We start from the raw sequence: 18,721 nt of genomic DNA, 5'->3' as shown, positions 1-18,721 counted from the left end.
GTCCTTGAGACTGAACACTTCTATCTGATGGCAGAGGTCCTCATGAAAACCCGTAACGTCGCAACCCGCATCTTTATGAGCTCCCTGTTGTGTGTTCTCATCCAGTACCGAAGGTGTTAGGCTACGATAATATTTATCGATAGTAGCCTGGCTGCCCGCTAATGGGGTCCTTTTGATGAGAGGGCTGTATCTCTTCATATTGACAAGGTGCTCTCTTTCTGTAGGTCGGCTCCTGGTTACTGCACAGTTCACGTAAGAGTGCCTTCCATAAACAATACTTCAGGGAGAATGTGGGGTCGGTTGACTTGGCAGGTACAATCTGGGAAGCCTAAAAGGCAGTGATAAGGGGATATGCCCAGTCCCCAGCTGGGGGAAGAGAAAGGAACAGACATTAAAATGTGTTGCCTTGGAAAAACAGATAGGGGAGCTTGAATCAACGGCATTGAATGGCAGCTTCCCCGACCCGCTCATTAGTCCTAGAATATGAATAAAGCAACAGAAAATGAGGGACGTAACCAAGGATGGAGCTCGGGCTATGGCAAAAGTGGCCCAAAGATGACTTGCATGGTTGGAGAAAAGGGGTAGGGAACAGTGCAGGGTCAGGGAGATTTGTACATCACGGTGAATGGTACATAAAATAAACAGGGATGGAGATTGCAGTGGTATTTCCTGACCATTATGAGGCACTGTACACGTCCACCCCTTTCAGAATGGAAACCGACTGCATTGAACTCCTGAGAGATATCCGTCTCCCCAAACTGTCGACTGAAGCACACGGTACCTTGGAAAAAGGTATAACAGGCAAAGAAATAACACAAGAAATCTGTGACTTACAAACTGGTAAGGCTGCTGGGCCTAACTGCCTTCCAGCCAGAATGTATAAGGGCGGCAGTTGGCCGAGTTCCCGAAGATCAGCGGCTGGCAACGATAGTAGTCATTCCCAAGAAAGGTAAACCCCCGCAAGGACTGCAACTCATACCGACCCATTTCGTAGAAACTAAGGTATTGGCAAAAGCCCTAGCGACCAGATTCAGGAGAGTGATGACTTCTATAGTGCACTCCAATCAATCAGACTTCATGCCCCATAGCAGTACCAGGTTGAACCTCAGGTGCCCATACAGAGTGTTACATATGACTTCTGACAAACCGAAAGTAGAAGGAGTGTTGCTGTCATTAGAAGCAAGAATGGTATTCAACAGTACTGAATACAATTCTGTATTTCTGTCCTGGAAAGATTTGGGTTTGGTCCACGATTTTATTATGTTGATAAAGCTCCTCTACGGGCACCTCTAGCAAGGGTGCGTGTAGACAGGACAGTGTCACGCCCCTTTTCCCTACACAAGGGCACGACACAAGGATGCCCACTCTCACCCATGCTCTTTGCCTTGGCCCTTGAGCAAACAACTAGAATGGCATTTGCTGCCACACACAGAAACAGTAGTCCACGTTTGGCCACGTAATTCCCCAGATGGAGAGGCAAGTCGACAGAGAGAACTCCACTGTTGGACAGTGATCTCCTACAGGAGGTGGGAAACTTGAATGGCTTCAATAAATGAAGCCTACTAGGGATAGTCCACCTTGGGGATGTCTGGATTGGGCAGGCTATAATCCCTTTTGAGGACTTACAAGTGTAATACTGATGTCCACATCTGAAAAGTTCTGATATCTCCAGCTTGGACATGGCCTCAAGACCCATATCCTGGAGGGTGATACAGTGCCAGAATACACACCTCTAGAGGAAAAATTGTTGTTAGACCCTATGCCAGAAAAAGCCACCTCCCTGATATATCAAAAGATCATGAACAACGTGCCTTACCACCTGGGCACTTTACAGGAGGCCTGGCAGACAGTCATAGGGATGCTAGAGGACGATGATTGCCAGGAAGCACTCCAAAGCCCAAGACAAGTGGCCATAAGGGCACGTTTCCATCTTATACAGCATCATCTATTCCATAGGTCATACTCTTCAAGGGCCCTCATGCACCGGCTGGGTCACTGTGACATAGACCAGTGTGTAATGGGGCTATCAAGAAGTGGGTTTCTTTTTCCGCATTTTATGGACCTGCCCCAAAATACAGCAATACTAAGTTGCGATAACATGGATGATGTCTGATGTAGCGGGTCAAGTGATCCCACTGGAGGCTAGATGGCACATATTGTGTGTGACTGGAGAGAGAAAATGGCCAATATACCTCAAGAAATGGTTAATGATGGGAACAGTGGTAGTAAAGAGGAACAATGCCATGGACTGGGGGGCAGAATGATCCTCGAAAGTGACCGATAGGGAGCTAAGCTTGATTGGCGCTGTGTAGCTGAAAAAATGGCATTCCAAAGTCGGGGTTGCCCTAAAAAGTGGAGGACGATTGGTAGGTGGGTGGATTACAGTGGACTCTGAGGGTTATTAGACAAATAGAATCAAGTAGGTGGGTTCAGAGCTTGGGGATTAGTGCTATTAGATGAGGTCTTTGAGGCCATAAGTGCCGATGCTGTTTATAGCCTTCTGCACAGTTTTTTGCACAACTGTTGATATGGTCTTATCTGCATTCCAAGTCATCCAAGAATGCTGTATAACCATTTCTGTGCTGCTGAATACCTGTTTAATAAAAGGATTTGGGAAAAAGAGCATCTTACATGTTTTCTAAGCACCCCAAAAAGAGGCATACACCTCAACATCAAATCATGGTCACAGAGTCTCGAAAGGTTCTGATTCGCTGAGGGCTACACAGCGCAGACCCTACGTGATCCCACCCCACAGGCAAGTGACACTATGTCAGTTCCGGGGCTGGACCCAAAGGGACGGGAAGTCCCGGTCAATGATGCCGCCACTTCCGTGGCGGGACAACTATCACTTTTTGGATGATGAGGAAAGGTATCCCACTTTCTACAACAATGTATTATTGAAACCAATTTTAAAGCAATATTGATAATTTAGAAATAAGTTTAAAACCTTAAGTGTGCTCACAGATTGACATAACAAAACACAGTTTTTTCGAGGTACATATTGGAGAGTTAATTAAAATATGTAGCAGTGCAAATCATTCCTCAATAGCTCAATGGCAGGTCCAAATTGGACTCTTCACCAAGAAATGCAAGTAGACATGGTTTAATGTTACACTCAGATTACACAAGGAACACTGTGTAGAAATATACTAAAATTTTAATCTGAAAAGGCTGATCTCTAATATCATTTTAAATTGATGTGTAGTTCCTATAAACCTATATAGGATCTGCGCGTTTAGACAACATACAGTATAGGATTGGTGCCAGACTGATTCTAGACACCTCGACCGGGCATGTTAGCCTGTATACCAGCTAGCTCACAGTGCCACTAGAAACCTCTCTTACCAAGGAGAGAATAGCTCTTGGCAACTATCGAACATGACAACCCTGATCCCTCAAGATCGTGGAAATAGTGTACTACTTTTCGCTCAGTCACTCGTTCTCACTTCGTCTCAGAGAGATGCACAGAATAAACGGTGGGGACATTTTTCAATAAGCATTTATTGAACCAGCGTCATTCTAATGTAAAATAAGTGTTCTGAAACAACCATTAGACAGTAACAGATATAAATGGTTATAAGCAATAACAGAGTAAAAGGATGGTAGATTCCTACTATCGTGCTAAAACAATTAATACAGGCACGTATATGAAAAACATGACAGTAAAATGCGTACTCCTACGATGCGACCCTGACTAGATGTACCTAAGTGTACCTAGAATGTACGTGGGTGTGAAAGCAAAGAATCCCTCTAGGATAAAGTCGACCCCATTACCTGAAGAGAGAGACTGTGGGACCCCGTCTTGGTCTTGAGATGGACAACCTACAAGGGATGTCAGACCACTGCGAGCTGGAGCATCCGCATGCAGGAGCCTCAGCGTCTGGCGTCAGTGTGTCAGCATGGAAGTCCTTTTCTCCTCTGAGTACCTCAGCAAGATACCGTGTATATATACCAAAAGTGGTACCCCCTGGGAATATACCTTGCTGTGTCATGTCGGACTCGGATGACGGAAGGAATGGCCCTTATACCTAGTTATTAAGCAGTAGATGGTATCCTCATGCAAAATGATTGAGGCTTAAGCTTTTTGTAGAAAACCCCATGTTATCTTTGGACATTACCATAACTAAGTACTAAGAACCGTTATGTAGTGTAATGGTTGGGGAGAATATAAGTGAAAAGTTAGGTGAGTACCTGAGCCTATATTGGGGTACCTATATGGAACATAACACCCACTCCTCATCTGACTGGATGACATACTAAAAATTCTACGTACGGCTAAACGTGGTATGCAACTATTAATAGGTCCATTAAGAATAGCACTTAAAAATTTAAAATTTCGAAAAAATGCTAAAAAAGAAAAATAGTGCATGCCAGAGAAGTCTATACTAAATAAGTTTGTATATATAGTCCGAACAATGAGAGACTGAAAGCCATGCAGCTTAGAAAAAGTCTTGTTTAAAATTCAGAACTTGGTTATTTTTAAAAAAAGGCCAAATTTTGCCAGCACATGATGAGCCAAATGTTTATGTGTCCTGGCTGGGAGACGCAACATTACTGTTGCCTGCAATCACAGACGACGGTCCCTGCAACACCTCACAGATCAGTTCAATCGAGCACAGATGTTCCTGCGCATTCACCACAGCCGCTGCTGGAAAGTATGACTTTCATCCAAGGCCTGAGTATTTGTTGAGGAGCCAGTATTCGTTCTCACAGGAGCTGAAGCATCCTTTGGTGGCTCTAAGAATGCAGACATCAACATTGGAATACGCTGAGGACACTGCAGAACATGGGCCATTATTGGGTCCAGTAAAGTCTCGACGTCCAGTGGCGCAATTGTTGGAAGTGTTAGACAGAGATCCAACATGCATTCTTGTCCACAGAACAGGCATCAGAGGACAGGCAGAATGCAGTCGATCCAGACTGGTCTAAATGACAAGAACCAAGACTCACTCAGTTCTAGAAGACGAGGTGTGCCCAGATGAATTACCATGCGATCACGATATGAGCGCTCCAAGAGCGTTCTTTCCATCTCCTTGGTGATTGGGACATCCATTGCGTAGCAGGAAAATGACAATCAGGATACCTGCTGTTAGAAAATGATTAGCGGAAACCCTCCAAAAATGCTTCCGAATACGGAGGGCCCGATTTACAGAACTAATCTGAGACAAAACCCTAAACTTACTATCTCTGGTATTCACAGAAGGCACTTACTACTTTTGGTATTCACAGAATGCACTTACTACTTTTGGTCAAACTTACTACTTTTGGTTAAACTTACTACTTTTGGTATTCAAAGAAGGCATTTAGTAATAGTAAAGTTAGGAGTCCTAACTCTACTACCACTAATTGTGACTACCAAAAGTAGTATGTTCAACCAAAAGTAGTAAGTGCTTTCTGTGAATACCAAAAGTAGTAAGTGCCTTCTGTTAATACCAAAAGTAGTAAGTTTAGGATTTTGTCTCAGATTGGTACTGTGAATCGGGCATGGAGTGTATAAAGTTGGGAACAACTCAGAGGATTGTCTGAAAGGTGCTTTACAGTCCAGAACCTATGGTCTTAAATAGGTGGACAATATTGGTTGTATAAGACATGTTAAAGATACGTTATACCATTTCTGTGAAATGTGAAGGACAGTTTGTTCGTACTAGTGCCTGTATCTTAGTCGAGGATCTTGCAACCTGGCAATCATAAGTTTCTCAGGCAGAGGTTAAGGGCACGGTATGTTGTAAAAGCATGGCTTTCATTCAGCTCAGAGTATCAAACCGTATAAAGGAAACATTCAACGAAGGCCATAACGGCACCTCCCTGACTGTATGGGTCGGTGGAAACAATACTTGCATACAGCAAGTAACCCTGGAGTTTACAGTGACAAGATATGCGACGCCCGGGAGCATTCCACAGCAAACGTGATCATTCAGCATCAAGTAACTCCCGTTCGAAAGCAACCTGAACACCAGGTTAATCAAATCAGCTGGGGAATGCTTCAAGTGACAGGATAACTTAGCAACTTAACCAGTGCAGGCCCTGTGAAGCATTATATCCTGGCATATGAGAGATCCACTTAAGGAATTCTCGCAGTTGGTACCGCTAAGATAAACTTCTGTGTCCCCATTCCTGCATTGAAATCTGTACGGCAATTCCCAAGATTCCTTGATGAATTCCCTACCCATCGCTTCATATCTGCCCGCCTGTTGTTGTTCTAGGCAATTCTGAAACTGGAAAGTAGTGACCAGTAGTGTTATATGGCCATGAATTAACCATTCCGTGGACGGTGACTCTGCCACAGTAAAAGGTAATTTGCCCAGTTTTTCAATACACAACATTAGTGGCATTGCTCTCTGTTTTTCAGTTAGATTTTATGCAGAAAATAGAGACGTACTGTTGATAAATTGCCAAGGCACAAAACCAGCGCACAATGATTGCAGCATTCAGCTCAATAACATAACAGAACGTAGTTGAGATTGTCCATGTGGTAGTATGGAGAAATCTTGTTCTAGTATATCAATAGCAGAAGATACAATGTTGCCCAGTGAATAAATCCTGGATGTCAATGTAGTCAGACTGTTGTCAACTACTGCTAATGCCTTAGCTAGGTTCATCATATCTATTTCACGAAGTCTCTCTGCAGCTTCTTGTTGAGAGATTTTCCAGATTTCATTATAGACAGCGTATTAGAAACGTTTCTGACATGGCTGTCTGGGACCTAATAAAAAATCCCTTAGATCCACCTCATCTGAGAGTAAGGATAAGTGCTGTTTCACCTGGGACAGTGTGGAGGTTTTCAGCCAACACTGTATAATGTCATCACCCCCGGATGTTCTCTTTGTACATATCGTGGGTCTGGTCTATGGATACGAAACCCTTCGGTTGTACCCCTGAATCCTAATTGACATCTGTTTGTGTCCGTGGGCCAAACTAACCATTCCATCCAATTGGGGTCTGATGTGTTGTACTGCGTGATGTCATCTATTGTATCCCCTCCACGTGATGTTAAATTGATGTGCGAAGGTGTGGGAATCTGAGGTGTGTTCAAATCCTTGTTCTTGGCTAGTCCAAGACAGGAAGTCTGTTGTACTGTTTCATTCAGAAAGATTATCTGTTATGGAATGATGCACGCTCTAAACAGTCCTTCTGTTCCCTGAACTTGCAATTCCTTAGAACCTCAGACTGATTTTGTGTCTATTGTGTCCTTCCATAAATCGAAACCTTGTTCAGACAGTTGGGAAATAAAGGATGCAGAATAATAAAACCCTGAAAAATATGAACATTTCTGTGCAAACATTTTCGAACTACCTTTGGTGGTGTTGGGCAATGTTTCCATTGGTTTATGTGAAATTCTTACGTTGGATACTGGATTTGTGTAAGAAGTGATGACCATAACTATGCAAACAATATAAGCTATCAAAGTGAGATGTGTCCTCTAATATTTCATTGTTGAAAATGAAGCAGATTTTTCCAAATCAGACAACATATTATTTACAGTTTCAAAATCCCAATTATCAGAAAATGTACTCGAGGTAATGATATCATTTAGAGAAATGTTAAATAATTGTGGTATTTTCAAAAGTTCAGTAGGGCAAAATACATCATAATCAACCTTGTCCCAAACTATACCATCAGGAATCGGAACAGCTGGAATGTTCACAGAAAACAAGTCTCTTTGTTCATGACGAGATGATGTATGAGGTTTCTAAACCAAATTCACAGTTGATACTGCAGAGCATTCTGGGAGATATTTTCCATTTATGAGTAAGCAAAAGACAGTCACTAGGCCAATCCAGAACAGAAAAAACACTATTACAGTTATGATCCAGAGCTGGAGCCAAGGTGAAACTAAGTAAGTCTTTTTCAGAAAAGTGTAGAATTCACAAATTCTTTGCTTACGGGAAACTGGAGTTGGCATTGTCTCAGGTTCACTGGTATCAAGAGAGGAGGTATCAAAATCGATGAAGTGGCCAGATGCAGTTTGATCAATCTTTGGTAGCGCCACAGGTTGTGTTGAACTGGTAAGTGTCTCTTGTTGAGGCATATTGATGTAGACTTCGGTGTTAGGTCGAATTGATATTTGTCTTTCATTTGTAGTTTGAAGTTCTGTTTCCAGAGGAACGAGTTCCATATCATTGTTGGAAATTGTATTACTTCGAATTGGTGACTCTTCGAATGATATGAGTCTTTCTGTCTGAACTTCCTGTATGGTAGCGAGAGGAAAGCATTGGCTACCCAGGAGCTCAAAAGACCTACTGTTCAGTTTCGTCCACATAGTGTGGTTTGATCAGATCAATGGAGACAAATCCCTTTGCCTTTTTGCCGGCAAGAGGCAGAAGAAGTACTGTTCTTGTTCCTTCAACAGCCAGGACAGGTACAGGCTTTCTGTATGATGGCCCAAATACTTTCTTGTCCTTGATCTTTTCTCTGACCAGATCCCTGACTTTTGGGATTCAGACAGGTCTTGCAGTGACTGATTTGACTTCCCCAGTGGTGGTCCATTTTACTTGCATGTTGCTTAGTAGTGCTCTGGATTCATTCAGATCCTGTAAAACAGTCAAGCGTTTATTGATGTCAAATGGTTTTTCATCTGCCACTGTGCTTTCAAAATTGAGATCGGGTACCCACATTCTCGATCCAAAAAGGACTTCATTAGGAGTGATCTCCCCAGAGGACTTTTTGGCACATTGTTAAGGGCTCGCTGTACTCCATAGAAGTGATTGACCCAACTATCACACAAACCTAATACTCTAGCTGTTAAAGATTGATTTAAGTCCTGGTTTTTCCTTTCCCTCGCGATTGTACGAAGAGAAGTACCACAATGCTACACCCAAACCTTTCATGGCTTCCTTGTAAGTCCTGGAGCTAAAGGCAGGCTACGGTCAGAATGTAATGTGCCAACTGCGTATGTCCCTATAATGACTCCCAAATCTTTTATAACAGTTTTAGCGTCAGCCGAGCGCTTAGGCCATACCCATAGGAACCTGGAGCGTGAATCCATTGCCACCATGATATACTTGTAAACCCCATCTGATTGTAGGGGGCTGCAGTGGACCAAATAGACACAAGCAAGTGGTCTGTCTGATATTAGTAATGGTGTCTGCGCTGGATGTGCTTCAGTGGAACGCTTCATCTGCTGGCAGATGTCACATTGTAAGCCAAAATGTTTCATCTGTTTAGTTAAACCAGGCCACCAATAGCGTTGTTTTAATAGTGAACCCGTCGCGGTCAGAACCTAGACACTTGTGTCCAGGTAGTATTAAGCCTAATCTGCGATCCATGTTTGGTATTACTCTATCCCCCACTCCTGTAATTTGAGCATACGGAGTGTTATTTGCATCTAACTTGTAGGAGTACCTGAGTGGAAAACCTTTCAGGAGCGGCTGGGCTGTTTTTGCGTGAAGCAATGACAGATACCATTATCTGTCCGTCTATTCTCGTTTTTGAACGAGTGAATGCAGTTGCAGAAGTAGTACATACTGCCACTTTTGCGGCTTCATCAGCCAATGAATTCCCTTCAACGTGAACGTCATCAGGTTGATCACTCAGCGTGTGTATCACGTGAGCTCTTGGTAGTTCGTTTTTCAACTCAGCTACCTGTTCACATAGCATGTTATGCTTAATTATGCCACCTTATGCCACCTTGTGCAACCTTATGAGACTTTAAACCCAATCTGACACCAGTGGTGAGGATCTTCATTGTATGATTAGACACAATAAAAAGAATCGCACACAATCAGTGTGGGGAATTCTCGGTCCGTATTTATTAGTGCCAGCAATAGGGCTTTTAGTTCTGCCAGCTGAGCCATGCAGTCTCCTAGAGACTGTGTCTTCGTATCGCTTGGATAGAACTTGCCATCCTGTATACAACCTTTCAAAATTGCACATGCAGCACTGTATTGCTGTTTACTCCCTATGGCCAGCAGGGCAGATCCATCAGTGTAAATAATGTATTCATACAGATCTAGAGGCATTATTTCACTTAGTAGAGGATATTCTTGTTCATATTGCAGGAATGCTTGTGTTTGTAACCTTGGGTCAAATCTGTATTCTACATCCATTGCAGTGAGAGAATTAGCCCATTATATCCATCTGGGATGTAAGGCTTTAGCATGAGGTATGCTTGCCTTTGTAGCAGCCTCTGAGGCTGGTACTGGAGTTACAACATTAGTTTCCCCTGAACCAGTGTTCTTTCTCTTACTACAGCGGTCTGTACTGCTGTCAGTATTTTTCTGTAGAAGCAAAGCACATTTCAACATGTGTGTACAAATGTGATTGGTATGCTATGGGTACTGTTTTGCCTTCTTTGAAGGTTAGGTAGGTGTACCCAGATTGACCAGCTATAACGCGGATCACTAGATTGTAGTCTGCAAGTGTTTTGAAGCTATCATGTCAGCTTGTAGGGAACAAAGGATATCTGTGTGTTCTTGTGTCCAATACCTAACAGAAAAATCAGGTCTGATTAAGTCGTAGAAAGGTTTTACTTTTGCTGTGTAATCTAAAATGTATGTTCTGCCAAAATGTTTAAATCCCAATATGGAATGTAAGTTCTTCAAAGATTTAGGAGGTTGGAGCAGTGCACACGTTTCAAAAAGGTTTGCTGCCAGGCTTTTTTCTTCACTTGATAGCTCGTATCCCAAAAATAGGACATTGAGGTGGGCTATTTTATATTTTTTGAAGTTGAATTTGGAGCCCTCAGAGGCGAGCCCCCAAAATTATGTTGCTCACCCTGGCTAAGTGATCCTTTAAATCATCATCCGTCAGATAAATATCATCTATTTAGTACTATGCCTCTTCATCGAAATTCTAAAGTAATTCTGCTACCCTTGCACTGAACAACCCGGGGCTATTCATATACCCTTTGGGGAGTCGACAAAATTGACCCTGAGAGCCTAGCGCTGAAAATTCTGTTAAATACCTGCTTTCAGGCGCTATATTTTGGCAGGAGTATCCATTTGAGATATCTAGTGTTGTATTTTTTTCGCACAATGTTAGTCATTAATGTGGCACTAGGTGCATTCTGTACTGCAAATGTTTTTGTGCATGTGTTCAGCTGTCTATGGTCTAAAACTAGACGATATGAAATACCGGGTTTCATTACGGGAAGCACAGGATTATTCATTGGAGAAATTAACGTTTCTATTACACATTGGTATTCAAGTTGATCTAAGATCTCCCTGAACTGTTTTCTTGCTTCTTGTTTTATTGGGTACTGTCTTTGTGGAGTTGGAGTAGTTTTTACTGGGATTACATGGTGTGGTGAATCCCACCCACCATGGTTGCAATATAGGGCCGGAGCAAGGGCTACCACCCACTCCTGCTCGTATGTGTGTTTGAAGTATATTGGGTCGTGGTCGGAAAAGCTGGTAAAATTACTGTTTCTCCCTTTGGGCAATCCATAAAAATTGCAGGAGGCCAATAATTTTCAGCTAAAAGGATATCATAGCCTTAAGTCAATTTCTCCCAAAAAAGACCTTTAACTTTTAAGGGTTTGTCTCCCTCCATTTGGAGTGTTATTTTATGTAACCTATGTGGGACACTTACCCTTGTATCAGGAGTTTCCACCGTGATATGCTCATTCAACACTGCTGTCACCAGAAATTCCATCGGGTTCTGGCGAGCTAGTGTTACTTCTGCTGCACTGTCTAGCATCGTCAGAGCCCATTCCCTGTTCAGAATTTGAGTCCTCAGAATTCTGGGCATGTCTAACTTTGAGACCTGCTACTTTCTTCATTTAAAATTGAGGTTTTGATTTTGGCTTGTCTTCTTTTTTGGAAGGATAACTTGTCTGTGCTCTGACCTCCTTCTCTCTCAGAGTTTCGTGTTGAACCCTGAAAGGAACGAGAGGAATGTGTATCAGTATCCTGATCCTGTCAGGTTTTCTTATGGTATCCCTATTTCTAAGGTTATATCTCCTTTCGGAGGAATCCTGTTGAGGAGACCCACTCCTAGAGATAGATCTATTTTCTCCAATGTTTGGGGTTTTATTGTTATTATCTCATTTGTTCTTGGAAGAATCAGGTGCTTTCCTGGTGTTGTCCTTTTCAGGATCACCGTGAATTGAGGTTTTGTTGCTTTAGCTCCCAAAGTATCTCTACTAAATTCAGCATAGGTGTCTGTAATAATTTTAGGTAATTCATGTTCCTGTGGTAAAGGAGTGAAATACCTCGGGCGTTGGTAGATTGCCACTGCTTCCCCTTTATATTTGCTAATATTATAGCTGATACCTGGACAAAATTACCTAATAATTTCATCCGTAAATTCAGAGCAGGTTCTGCCCCATACTCAGTTTGTATTTGTCTTAATACGTCTGGTATTACTGCTAATGACGCTGTACCATGTTTTCTGGTATATATGGCAGCGAAAACTCTACCCCAAGTAATGCAATCCTCTATCTGGGGAGCTATCCCCATTGGCAAGCAGATTGTTAGCATTCTGTGTTTTTCTTGAGGGCTTTTGTGTTGAAATACTGCCTCTAGCTGTTTTATTTTTTGAGCTATCCAGAATGACATTTGTTCACTTTGAGGGGGCATTTTCCCCATAACTGCGTTTAGCGTTTATGGAGTAATTTTAGTTGTAGAACCCTGAATTTGACTTGTTTGTGTAGCTCTTGTTGCTGAAGTGTGTGTTCTGATCACAAACTAAGTCAGGTATCTATAAAGTTTTATTTCTTTGTGAAGTGGACGTAGGTCTGCTGCTAGCATTGAATCAGTGTCTGGATGTGTAAGCCGCTGGTATAGGCCAAGTGGCTCCATCTCTTCCAAGTGGACGTAGTTTTACTTTATCTTTTGTGTGGGGGAGGACGCCTATAAACCAGTTTATGTGCTCCTGGAAGGTGAGCGAACTTCAATGTTCTCATACGGACAGTATTCATTTGGTGTTTTATCTTCAGTGTAAGAATGACATTTCTTTGATTGTGCATCTGCTTGTGGGAATTTAACAAATGAATAGAATACCTCTGTTCAATATGATTCGTGAGCCTCAATCATGAAGGTTACTGTCCCACCCCTAGCTGTGACCCCATAGTCCGTTAGCCTTTGAGTAGTCGTTGTTTATTTTCCACGCATATGGGTACTAGGTATGTGTGTGTGTTTACACCATGTGTGGTTGTTCAACAATGGTTTTTATAGCTGGGAAATCAGACCTCAAGTCAACCAGGTATGTGTTATAACAGCTTCGAAAAGTGCCTGTGTCTTCTGCTGTAATTGCATAGCCATCTTTCTCCTGTGTAAAATGATTTGACTGTTCATGTCTCTCTCACCTTGTTGCTTCTCATTTCTTGGGGTGAGACTCTATTTCTTGAAATTTCTTCCTTCGGGCCACTTTCTTATTTTTTCCGCATTCACCGGTGAAGTGTTTCCATGAACCATTGTTGCTTAACTTGAATTCTCTTGAAAGGAGCCGTGGTGAGTCCTGATGTCATCCTGAGTGTCCATGGCAGAAGTAGTCCTTTTAATGTGGTTGCCAATGCAATGTATTTCCTCATGTTCACTGCTGTAAAACAGCTAACTGGTGATTCTGCGGCGATAATTTTAACGCTGTGCTTGATAAGGGCATTTCTAACATTTTCTGAAATATTAATTTCATTTTCCTCTTCTTCTTCCCTGACTACTGTATGCTTTGCCTGCCCAATGGTGTTTTCATAAAGTCTGGGCGGTGAACTGCTCTCTGCTCGCAGAGGTTGCAGAGTTTTCTGCACTCTGCGTTACGTGGAGCTCGCGGAGTTCTGAAAAACTCTGCTCCACTTTCCCTCACATTCATCAATGTCAAGTTCGCAAGCACGAGTGAGGAAAATCCACCGCCTGGCAAGATTTTTCCTCATTCGCGATTGTCAACATCAAGTTGGCGAGCGCTAGCGTGGAAAATCAACCTCCCGGCGAGATTTCTCAACGCGGGCAGCCATATTTTTTATTGCAAGTGGTTGCGTATGTTTGCGACCCGCTCGCGTTGTGAAACCGCCCTCTCGCATTGAGAAAGCTGCTGCTTGAGTAAAAATCTACTCGAGCGGCAAAAAGGAAGCAGCGCCCGCTTGCTCTGTGTATGATGCCATTTGCGATGATTGCACAGTGCGGACAAGCACCTGGCACTGAAAAAACACAGAGAACTGCATTTATCTAAAGAAACTCCGCCGCTCGCGGAGCTCCGCGTAGTGCGGCAGAAGTTTATTCACACTTCGCGGAGTCCCGTGTAGCGGAACTCCACAACTCCGCCCAGGCTTAGTTTTCATCAGCTATTTGTTGACAAACGTTTTCTCAAGGAAGGATTTCAAGGAAGCTGAGATAACGTTGTATGCACAATAGGAACTGTTTGTCCTTCAAGCTTGATAAACCTACAGCCAATACATAGGATATGCCTACTCAGCTGTGGCGGATGGTTCCATTGCCACTCCAGACGTCTCTGGGGCAATGTGAGTAGGGGTCTTCGAGAATAGCACAACTGAACTACTCAGATTTGACTGTTAAATAAGTACCAAACCAACGATGGCGGCGCCATGTCGTGTAGTTCCTATAAACCTATATAGGATCTGCGCGCTTAGACAACAAACACTATAGGATTGGTGCCAGACTGATCTAGACACTCCTAACTGGTATGTTAGCCTATATGCCAGCTAGCTCACAGTGGAACTAGAAACCACTCTTACCAAGGAGAGAATAGTTCTTGGCAACTATCGAACATGACAACCCTGATCCCTCAAGATCGTGGAAACAGTTTATTCCCTTCATAAACAATCATCAAATGGCGGTTTGTAACTTCTATGTGTGCTGCTTAATGCAGCACACATAGAAGTTGCAAAACATATTTTTTTTTTGATTATTTGCGGGAAGGGACACCTTCTTACACATGACACACAATGGCCTTTTGCTGTTTATATTTCTGCTGCACCACGCAGCACACATAGAAATAGCAAAAACAAGGGGAAATGTAACAGGTTTTCCTTGGTCTTAATCGTGGCACTGCCCATATTTACGCTGCCTTAGTAATCATGGGGCAGCATCAAAATCAATAGGTGTTGCAGTGGAGCCCCCACCGTAACACCCATTTCCCACCCCTTATACGCTAAGTATAGCATGAAGGGGGACCCTATTTACAAGGCAGCTTTAGGCCACGTTAAGTTTAACGCTGCCTTGTAAATAAGGCAAAGCACATATCGCCACAGGAACATCACTAAAAGTGATGTTCCTGTTGCGACAGGGGCTTGTAAATATGCCCCTTTTTAGGTCTCGCCTGACCCAGCGCATGCGCTGGTCTGGCTAGACTTTTTGAGAGGGCTCCAAAAAGTGCTACCAGGCCAGCCTAGAGCTACAGTGCATGTGCGCGGGCGCATGCTTGACCGCGATTACTTTCACTTTCGCGGCCGCAGGGCCGCTTTGATGTGCGATCGCGATCACTTTCGCGGCGGCTTGGCATAGCCAATAGGTCTCGCTTTTGGGACCTTTATAAGTATTTAGTTATGCAACTGTTGCATGGCTAAACACTTATAAGGTCCCAAAGGCGAGACCTATTGGCTATGCCAATGCTTGTTGTTTATTCTCTGGGATTCAGCCCGCTTACAGGCTTTGCATTTGTTCACTCCATCGTCTGTTTCATATTCACCATTTGTCCCTAACATGCATGGTCATGCCTCATCTTGTGTTTAGCCCTCCCCCCAGAGCATGGACCAAGTACTTGTAAACATCCACTGGTCCCGTTTTAACGACCATTTTAGAACCTGCATTTGTCTTTTATTTTCAGCGCTCTAAATAGTGCTTGTGCTTTTACTAGCTTTGTCTCCTCCCATCCACCCCCATGACCCATCAGTAGAACACCCCCTCGCTCATCACTGCTTTTCCCTTTGTTTTACCTATCCATTTCCCCACCTCCTCCCTCCCATCTCTGCTTGCTTCCTCACACCTCCTGGTGCTTGCCACATATACAAGTCACCCCGCCACTGCTGTAAACCCCCATTGTAGTCTATTTCATTCTTGTGAGCAGTGGTGATCTGCCTTTTATTGTCCTGTTAGTTTATAGCTGATTTTAGCATGTGTGTACACCTGATATTTCTAGGCACATGTATAGTCGTTGTTTATTTTCCACGCATATGGGTACTAGGTATGTGTGTGTGTTTACACCATGTGTGGTTGTTCAACAATGGTTTTTATAGCTGGGAAATCAGACCTCAAGTCAACCAGGTATGTGTTATAACAGCTTCGAAAAGTGCCTGTGTCTTCTGCTGTAATTGCATAGCCATCTTTCTCCTGTGTAAAATGATTTGACTGTTCATGTCTCTCTCACCTTGTTGCTTCTCATTTCTTGGGGTGAGACTCTATTTCTTGAAATTTCTTCCTTCGGGCCACTTTCTTATTTTTTCCGCATTCACCGGTGAAGTGTTTCCATGAACCATTGTTGCTTAACTTGAATTCTCTTGAAAGGAGCCGTGGTGAGTCCTGATGTCATCCTGAGTGTCCATGGCAGAAGTAGTCCTTTTAATGTGGTTGCCAATGCAATGTATTTCCTCATGTTCACTGCTGTAAAACAGCTAACTGGTGATTCTGCGGCGATAATTTTAACGCTGTGCTTGATAATATGCCCCTTAATCCTGCTGTGGCAACCCGCATTTGCTGTTGGCTGCCTGTCCACCTCTCATCCATTGCTACTTGCCTCTCTATTGCACAGATCTCCCACTCCCCCGACTCTGCTTTTCACACTTTTATTGTGCAGTTTTATAGTGCCAAAACTGCCCTAAGGTATTGGAGCGCTTTACTTTAGCACCAATTATTTTGTTGTGCAATTTCGTATATCGCTAACACCACCTGAAGGTATTGGAGTGCCTTACGTTAACACCAGTTATTTTGCACAAAGACACATTCATTTTTGTAAGCACGACGAGTGCTGGAAATAGCCCTTTCTAAGGTACTTTCCCTCAACTTTTTGCTTTTCTTCTTCTCAGTTTTCCACTGATCTGAATGCTAGCCTTACTTTGAGCTTGTTTGACACTGCCATTCAGTGCCAAAGTGATCTGCCCATCATATGCATGATTAGCTGATTCAAGTTAGCTGTAAGTCGCTTCTCAATGGGTAAGACATATACCCAGGGAATGTATCTCTACTGCTCCTCCGTAGGCCTGCATCACTGATTGTGCTCCGCAGAGGTAGCTTATTGATTGTGCCACAGGTTTGCCCTGGTGGGGGCTGTGTGCACAAGTTACTGTTACATGGTTTTGAATTTAAAAAGCTATGTGGCAAGGTTCTGCATGTCTCTTGGTATATCGGAGTTCTCCCTGGGAACAGGGTGCGGAGTTGGGAAGATGTAGGGTATGTGTGCATGTGCATTACATGCAAGGGTCGTGAATGGCACTGGGTGGTGTGCTTGCTATGACAAGGCCTGCTTCTCGCATTAGATTAGCATGGGGGAATGTAGGGAAAGACTATTGAGCAGTATTTCCTACGGGCAGAATAGTAGCTGTATTGCGGTTGATATCAATGAGTTCGTAATGGCGAATCCTCTCCAGTAGTGCGAGAGGATCCAACATTATATGTGTGGAAATGTACCTTTTGGGAAAGTGGGCATTTCGATGCTCGTGGCTCTGTCTGCCTGTCGGCCTGTCTCCAATTCACATCTGGGTGCCAGAGGGACAGCTACATCTGTGCATTCCTGAATGAAGGCCATAAACCAAGAAGCCTTTCTGGGATGGACTTGGGGGTGGAATTGGCACATGCATTCCAAGGGGCATGGGTCTAGCCCCACTAAAGATAGTGATCTAAACCTCCCAGAGTAGGATGGCAGACAGGACAGAATTCAGAGAGGGCCTTTGCATTTTAAAAGTGGCCTCTTGAACTGAATGCATCTTCAAAGGACATCGTGAGTATAACTAATGGGGCTCTGGCCTCAGCAGTTTGAGACACTTTTGGGTTTGGAACCATACTACACATGTTTGATGCTGAGACATAGACACAAGGGTTCCTTAGGGCAGAAGGGACAGCAACTGCATTATCTGCAGACTTGTGGTGGCCGGAGCTTGTTGTGCTCCAGGGAGGGGACTATCCCAATGGGGAATTTTGTCTGTATGTTGCTGGCCTGCAGCTAAATGGCAACTATTGAGGCCTGGATTCTGAAGCACTCTCCAAGGGCCGGTTAGCTGGCCTCGATTCCAGGGACACAAAGGATTTCATCTTTTCCACAAGATCGTAAGGACAGCACTGGGTGCAGCAGAAACAGGTGGAAGTGATAGTTGGCTGGAATAAGGACCATCCTGATGTACACCGTCACCATGCTGTGCAGAGGAGTGTGATTGTAAATATCAGCAGACACCTCAGGTGCCAAGACGTGAGTAGTTCAAGGAGTGCAGGGAAGTTTTCAGAGTCTGATGGACCCATACTTGTAGCCGAGGGGACCTGTGCTAGCTTGCGCTCCAGAGCGTGTGGTGTCTGAGGGGTGTTGGGGGAACCTAAGCCAGGAGCTGAGACTGTCTTTGACCTCTAGATCGGGAGATACAGTGCCTGACATTGCAGCCTCTGTCCTAGGTCATTGGCTCCCACTCTCTGGACCCACGCCACAAGGTAATTTGTTGTGGAGAACAGTGTGACGTGTTCCTTGTTGGCACCTGCGGATGACTGTAAGGGGTTGCAGCAGTTGACACCTCCACCTAAGGGAAAACCTTTCTTGAGACTCGGGAGCGTGCCAGCTTCCTGGGACACAACCTTTTGTCAATGGGGGATCACGATCCCACACTCGTGCAGGTATCGTCGGGATCCCGGAG

The sequence above is a fragment of the Triturus cristatus genome, chromosome 2_2, assembly GCF_964204655.1.
Source record: "Triturus cristatus chromosome 2_2, aTriCri1.1, whole genome shotgun sequence".
Lineage (NCBI taxonomy): Eukaryota > Metazoa > Chordata > Amphibia > Caudata > Salamandridae > Triturus > Triturus cristatus.
The sequence above is the reverse complement of the archived record's forward strand: the minus strand, read 5'-3'. Positions refer to the sequence as shown.